Consider the following 8,675-nt stretch of genomic DNA (forward strand, 5'->3'; position numbering starts at 1 on the left):
CCTTACACCTTTCTCAGCAGCTGTGCAGCCCTTACACCTGGTATTGTGCTTGATCTAACCACCACTGTTAACATCTCCCTAGTAGATTTCATGCTCTCAGGGCCAGGCAGGAGTGTAACTGTTCTTCCAGTGTCTTTTTACTCAGCTGCCCAAGGAAGGATTTAAGAACCTGATCTAATTTACTCATTTGGAAGAACACTAACAACAATTTGTGTGTCTGGCTTCATCTGGCAGAGAGTTTAGGAATAGGTTTACCAGATGATTTGGGGGGCTACTGCATTTAAATGTTTGATTTGATTCTGCTACCCATAGCAATTAAGTAACAACTAGAATGTATTTCCGAAGCATTGCAGAAACTTAAGCATGAGCCTGGCTGCTAGAAAATAAAAATCAACAAAAACAACTGTGCATGAAACTCTGGCATTTCTTTGCCTGCACACACCTACCTCAGAAGTCATAAAATCAATTTAAAACATTCTATCTACATGTTTGCAGACAAAAATGCCACTTAGAAGCAGCTCCACAGCATTCCTACTAAAATTACTCAGGCCATTTCGTTTTCTCTCTTGAAGCTAAGTCTCTTAAATAAGTAGTGGACAAGAGAAAGACACAGAAGGAGTGTGCCCTGACTCTAACTCTAAACAATCTTAAAGCTATTTTAAATAATGCTGAAGTCTTTGGAAGGACTAAACCCCTCCAGCTAGGGGACAGGGTAAAAGTGATATACACCCATGTTCCTCCTCTTCAGCTACACTGGCAGGGCTCCTCAGCAGAGGATGACAACCTTTCTGACCCTGTGAGCTGTGAAATGGAAACATTACACGGCCACAAGCCTCAGGCCACATCCTTCAGGGGCTGTGAGAAGGGAGAGTCAAAGGAGCAGCTTGCAAACAGAGCCCTGGGATCTCCAGTGCCCCCCTTGTCCCTGCAGGAGCTTTTACCACTGACCAGACCAATGATGTTTTGTCAGCTGTTTAAAATCTCACTGTAGTAGCCTGGCTTTATCCTTCTGGCTTTAAAAAGTGAAAAGATTGACTTTAAACTTTGGTGTGGGTGATGCCAATTAGAAGCAAATTCACAGCACAAATCAAATCCAAAGGCAGTGTTTATTTTATCCCCCACAGACATCCATGAGAGACACAAGGGAAATAAGCAAAGTTGAAATAAAGGATAGTAATTCTATCTGCAAGCAGTACACAGTGAAACCTCCACCCCCAGCCCCTGTAGCACACAAACACACACCTACTTCTCTACCAAAATAAGTACAGCCTGATACAGAACTCAAATCTGATGATGGGCAGGATATATCATAACAGGCAGCTGCTGGACTGTAGTATGGAAGAAGCCCAAGAAGATGCTCCTGGTGATGAAGAGACCCAAATGAATCTTCAAAAGTGACCAGTCTTTTAAGGTCACTGACAATAAATAGCATATTCACAGTTGTGAAGTTTCAATTCTTGTTTACATGAAAACAGTGGAAATTGTGCTAGTTCATTATTTGAGGCATGAGGTCTTCTTCCCCATGCATCTGGAAATACATGGCTATCTGAAATGCTATGTGAAAACTCTTTTTTTTATAAACTTTTTTTTTTTTTAACTTAGATATTTTGTCATTCTCTTTCACTCAGGTAAATGTGTACGCCCTTTTAAACACACAGGAACATCTGAAAACTTGACTTTGAAAAGCCTAAGGAAAAATAATTTTTTTCTTAATTTCAAAACAGAGTCTATGATTTTTAAGCTAGTCTTGGCATTTTGCAGAAAGACGGGGAGATCAACACACATTTAAGTCCATGTACAGACAATATGCTTTGTACCCCATTGTTTCTTTGAGGCAAAGATTAGAAAACAGTATTAGAAATTGGACAAAAAAATGTCACCCAAACTTGTCCAAGAACTACTTTTAAGGAAAACTCCACTGACCTTTACCTGCAGAATTTTCGCTAGAGCATTACACCGATCCTTTAGCATGTCCTCAAGCTGCTTTTGCCTTTCAGTGGCAATAAGTGCTTTCATACATTTCCCTTAATGTAGTGTGACTCCCCTTACTGCATCATCAATTCTGCCTAATAAAATGGCACCTCAATTAACAGAGGTTAGAAACTGGCTTACAAATGTCCAGCTTTATTTCAGCTTTTCACAAAAGGCTTTGTGCACCTGAGGAAAGCCACTGGGATGAGCTCCCTGTCAATCTCAGCCCAGTAGCAAAGCTATCAAACAAGGCAGCATCTAGGTGGGTAAGACTCCTCAAAGCATGGGCAGACAGCCAGCTTCCATGGATCTCACTGTGGCTTTATGACATTGTGTCACTTCACAGAATAAAGAGAAAGGGCTGAGCAGATTAATGAAGGACAGGTGCTGATAACCTGTACTTTGCAGCAGTGAAGCTTACTCCATGACCTCACTTAATTTCAGCTTACAGGTATTACTGACAGCATTTTTTAAAATCTCCTCTGAGAACATACCCTGATGAGATAATGGATTGTAATTTCACAGGATAAGATCAAGTAACCACATTATTGGAAGCTGATCAGCCACTAAGTAAGGATAATGAAAAGAAATACAGTAAGGCAAAGCCATTTTTCACAAATGGCAGCAGTACAGAACTGGGAAATCCATATTCTTACAGTTGAGATTAGGTGCATCTTTCATTTGGGCAAAGTTATTACATGCAAGATGAAGTTGGAGTCACTTAAAGTAGTTTCAGGAAAAAAAAATGTTGTTCAAATATGCATTTTTCAGTGACAGTGAAGCAGTCAAAAACATTTACTCATTTGGATGAAAAGATTTTGAGGTTCAGAACAATCTGGTCTCTTTAATAATTTCTGACCAGTAGGAGGGAAGAACAGCCTTGATTAGAACACCTACAGATTCCTAAAGAAGCTATTTTGATGTTAACATATTCAAAAACTCTTGTTTGCTAATGTAGAATGTATAAAATCCCGAAAGCTCAGTGACTGCCACAAAATATAATCACGCTCTTTCAGACAGTTCTATCCAGAGACACATTTAAAAGTTTATAATGACAAAAAGAAACCTAACTCAAATTTACAATCCTTCTTTATTGTCTGACGTTCTTGGGGTGATTGGTCTTTCATTGCTTTTGAAATGCTACGTGGTATTTCTTCTCATACAAGAAGCCAAACTGTTCTCAGTCTTTTTCATTTCAGGGCTTCATTAATTAGGTTTCTGTAACATCTGTCAGCATAACCTCCTTCTTTCACAAACTTTCAAGTTTCCAGAAAAGTTCCCATTTATTATGACATTTTTAATATTCAGTCTCAGTCCCTGAGCTAAATTATCAGTCTTTTTTTACAATCATTTTGTGACTAAAAAATATTCTTGTGACACTTTTATTTCAAAGCTGAATCATTTTGAGAAACAGTTGAATTACTGGAAACTGGAATTAGACAAGTAAACAAAAAAGGACCTTATTTATTTCATTAGAGCTGTTGTTCAGTGCTAGGTTTTTTCAAACTTGAAATGTTTGAAAAATGTTTCTATGAATCAAAATCTGGGGGGGGGGGGAAGTAAGCATGCTCATCAGAATGAAATGCAATTTTTTTTCTTTAATTCTTTCTCTTGTTAAGGCTCTTCTGCTCCCAGACTACTACCATTCCCAGGAACAAGCCTGATAAAAAAGTGACAATGCCCCAATTTGAGTATTGTGCTAGTGCCTTCTGGTTTGACCATTATTTCTGACAAGCCTACATCAGACCACACTCTCCTCACAAGTGCAGGAAATCTATCTTATTTAAAGCACTGCAAGAAACCCATTCTTTATTTACACTTCAAAAGCAGAAAGAAACCTCACCTGTGGACAGATCACTTTTCTGCTGGGGCTGGGGTCTGGTCCAGCATGGGAAGTAGTTGTGAGTCAGGCAGTTCTGCTGGCAGCAGGCTGAGATGGAACTGTCGCTGACTTACTGCCACAAACTGAGTAGGTTCATGTGCTCAGGATTACCACCTCATCAAACCTGCCATCCTCAAAGCACCTGGAGACACCACATGCCCTGAAATAAAATCTGCCTTTCACCAGGAAACCCAGAGGATGCTAACAGAACCACAGAAAGTGGTGCCTCCATGGGGAGCCTAGTAGTACAACCGCATGTGTCATGCTGACCCATGAGAGTTGGCTCTCTCATAAGCCAGGTTTGCTCATGCCTAAACATGATAGCTGCGCACAGACTTAATGAACCTCAGCACAACATCAGGCCATCCTCCCATGCATGACAGGATGGGAGTCAAGGCCTCCCCTCTCTTACATTGTTGACCACAAAAAAATACAGACACAAACAAGAGTGCATTTAGTCTCTATAAAAGTATTATACCATACAGCAACCTGGCACAAGTTGAAAAGAACAGGATGTTAAGCTTGAGCTCCAAGGAAAATGGTACTGTTTGCTCCAGAAAAGCCTCTGTGGCTTCTTGTGAATCACCTGCACTCCAGTGAATAAGGCATTTTCCACCTGGCACATTTTTGCTGGCATAACCCAGTTTATCCACGCTTTATTTTATCACACCAATGTCGGCACAGAAGCATTTTAACATAAAAAATGCTCTTCTGTCCAGCCCAGCTGGCAAGGAAGAATGCACTAAGTTGATTGAGGTTTGAATGCACAGGTTTCCCTTGTCCTGTAGCAAATCAAAAGCAGAGAGGCTTGATGCAGCTTATATTCGTTACATGTGACAACTCAGTGATAAGAGGTTTGGCTCCAGAGGCAAGCTAAGCCAAAGCAAAAGATTGCCATGATGGACTCTAAAACCTTGACAGAACCAGTATGTGAGCCTGGGCTGCCAACAGGCAGCACTTGTTGCTTGGCACATGAGGACAGCAGCTCGTCACTCAACACCTCTGGAGTCTGAGCTCCAGTTGAACAGCTCTCAGTCAGGAATGACTGCAACCAGTCTGCCAGCAGTGGCAAGACAACTGATGCTGTTCCTAGGCTGACAACTGTCTCTGTAAGGCATTCCTGCAATTTCCATAGCCATCTCGGGGGCAAGGTCATAGAGATAGATGTGACAAGGAGAGCCCTGACATTTAACAGTCTGGGAAGCAACACTGGAGGATTATAGGTAAGATATCAACATGCTTCACCACGAGATGAGTTCCTCTAGCAGAAAGCAACTCAGTTCCCCAAACAGCTTAAAAAATGCTGTAAAATAAAGCCCCTGGTTAGAAACAATGTCTTCTCTCTATATCCAGCTTAGGAAGTGCTCTAAAAGGCTGAAGGTGCAGTTCATATACAAAGAGTAAAATTAAAGATTCAGTTTCACATCTGCAGTTTTCCAGGGCTAGAAATAAAATGGTGGGAAGGGAATATCCACAGCTGTCTAGTGGGACTTGATGCAGTTATTTTAAGTATAACAGTCTGATGAGATACATAAATTCTTTTTTGATTGTTGTTTTTTTTTATATTAATAAGAACTGTGGTTTACCTATGCTACCTTCCAGCAGGAGGCTGGGGTATGTCTGCGTTTGAAAGGACAAAGGACAGGGAGGTGTGAGTTGACCAGGGTCACATGCTGTGCGTGTGTGACAGCCCCACTGTGCCTTCACAGTGTCCCTCATCCTTCTCTGCAGAGCTGCAGACAACTGTGGCCATCACTGCCACACAAAAAACACTGCTCCAGCTGCTTTCTGATGCAACTTTCCCCTGAGACCAGACCACATACAACCAGCAGAGGTGCTGTACCTGAGTCCATCTAGTTTCAAGGTTTTTGTGCCTGATCTCTTGGTGGTGTGTCAGCCCCAGAACAACTGGCTGTGCCTGCAAGTTTCTTTTCAGATAAGGAACCTGCTTTGCTGTTGCTGCTCTTCATACAGAGGATCTGGGAGTGTCATTAAAACAAAGCTGATTTTGCATGCAAAAGCAGAACAGCCAAGAACAGACAAGGAAATAAACTTTTAAAAAGACTTGATCACTGTCTTTGTAGGTTAGGTATTAAAGTCTCAGATTTCTAATTGAACATTTGAATTCACAGCATTTAGAGCAAAGCTCACTGACCACTGGTGTCAACTTGTTGTAAGCAAGCTAAGCACAGTACACTACCTACCTAGAGAAAACCACAAACTCCATCTCAAAATATTTCTTTCACAGCACTCCCTTAGCAGACTAATACCCATTTAAACTTAGTTACTTGGTTCTTCATCAAGAAGAAAATACAGCTTTAATGAACAGGGCCAAAAAAAATTAATTTCTCTTGATGTTACTTCCAGAAAACATTTTTTTTTCAGCTAGCTGTAGCTCTCAAAGGGGAAAAAGACTGTCAGAACAGGAACATAGCAGCCTTCTATCTTTCTTTTGCACAGCTTACCACAAGGCAAGGATAAAATAATTTTGTACTTGTTCTGCTTTTATCATTTTTATTATAACTACCACAGCACACCATTTTAAAACACTCCTAAACAGAGAGGGGTTTTCAAGAACACCAGAGGCCCCAGGAATGCTACAACAAAGCCCAGCAGGTGACCTCTTGTAGGTGATGCACAGGCTGGAGTCATTGCCGTTGGCACACTCGGATGGGGAGACAGGCTGAGCTCCTCAGGCCCACACCTCGAGTTAGCACTGCTGAGATGCTGATAAAGAAATAGTCAGACATCTTCACTGGCAAAATCCTTAAAGGTTGTTTTTTAATAATGTTCTGTGGGTTGCTAAAGGGCAAGTTCTGAGCCAGAAGTTAATGGTTTCCTACTTGAAGCCCTTTGGACTTGGAGAGATAAGCATTCCAGAATCAGTAGTTTCTCTCATGAATATACTTTTCCAGCTCTCTCTTGCAAAATACCACTCAGAAAGGCAAAATATTCAGCAGTAGCATGTGCCTCATTTTCAATAGCTCTGTCAACTTTGTCTCAGAGAAGCTGAAGCAGAGTTTACATCTCTCCCTCCTGAAATCCAACAACTGATGGAAACAATGCAGGACAATGTAAAAGTGCCAGTGAAGCATCTGTAACTACTTAAAAAATGACAGAACAAGCAGAAAGTCATTAGTAAGACTACTGAAACCCACAAATTAAATTATATATTTCTCCCCTGAGGAAAATGGGAGGTTGAGCATCACAAACTATTCCAGAGGAAAAGACCATCTGGGCAGAATTTTGAAAATCACAGCAAGTGAATGGACTGGTCATTTGGCCAGAAGGAATTTATCAAAAACTGAAGGCCTCAGGGGGCTCAGTGGACAGGGACCTGGAGGCTGAGCTCTGAAACAACACAAACTGAGATTAAACTCTTTGCAGCAAACAGAAGAGACTTGGTTTTGCTGGAATAATACCAAAATATTCGTGTCCTTGATTAAAAGTAACTGAATGAAGCACTTAAAAAAATGAAATATTGTGAAATCTAAAAGAGATACTAACATTTTATGGGATAAAAGATTTAAAGAGTTTTCAGTTTAGTTATCTCATCCAGGTGATTTTGGCCTAGAAATTCATAAACTACAGCTATTCACACCATCCAGCACAAGAAACTGCATTTTATACCTTTCCTACATACACAGTGAACAGAACATAAATCAAGGCACCTGGATCAGGTCTGAGAAAAAAACCCTTTCCTCTTCCATGGAATTGCACACCTAAGGTCAGGCTCTTTGAACATCCTTGTAGATGCCCACCACCAGAAACTCAAAAGGAATGGAAGCTCTGTTTTCTGCTCTGCTTTGGTCACTGCATGGCTGAAATCCCGGGACTAGCAGACACCTCAGAAGAAGTAGGCAAGGATCCCATCAAGCTGTACATAATCAGAAACTGCACCTTAGACTTCAGCTGCAAAAAACCTTGCTGTAGCTCAGGACTCCTGTTGGACTTAAGTTACTACCCCATTCTCAGAGCAGTGCACGTGAACACCTGCTACCAGAGAGGGAAGGACAAGGCCACCATTCCAACATTAACACTTCAGACAAGTTTTTTATTATGGAAACATCTGCACAAATCTGTTAGCCCCAGCTCATTTATTGACACTCCTTAGGGGGTAGCCAAGATCAAGATCTGGGCTTTCCCCACACACAGTCCAATTAACAGCAGATACAAATACAAAACCATGGCCTACTTGAAGAACTGATTTTTAAAGATGGATATTTATAATTTTTCTGCAGAGTAAATGGCTAGGTTAAGTTTCATTCATGTTTATGAAGGTCCATGAATGTTCCTGTATGAGAGACAAATACAATTATCTTTACTATGGGAATAAATGTATAATGAAATCCTGGCTTTCCCTTGTTAAAATAATATACTTCACAATAAGCATAGATTTTGGCAAAGCAATGTTCCCCTGCCACATAGCACATGTTTAATGAAGTTACTCCTCAGCTGTTACTGAACTGAGCCAAAATGAGATAAGCTGAGTTCGTAAGCACTCCTAGTCTATTAAAATGGAAACCTCCACTGAAGAAAAATGCTTTACAGTTTCAATCTAAAAACTATGTCACTTATTGAAAAGACAATCATTCTATCTTCTCTCAAAGTAATTAGACCAGAAAGTAATCACAGAAGGGAATTAAGTATTCGTGGTTAGATTTCCCATCAGGATCACTCAGACCAGCTGTATTCATACAACCTCGTATCTTTCCATTTGCCTTCTCACATCCTGGCCAGCAGCAGCTCTGGCACAGGTATACTGAAACAATGCCAATGGCACTTGAATGCCCAGCAATTAATATGCAAGGTTCTAATTTAC

The sequence above is a fragment of the Vidua macroura genome, chromosome 4, assembly GCF_024509145.1.
Source record: "Vidua macroura isolate BioBank_ID:100142 chromosome 4, ASM2450914v1, whole genome shotgun sequence".
Lineage (NCBI taxonomy): Eukaryota > Metazoa > Chordata > Aves > Passeriformes > Viduidae > Vidua > Vidua macroura.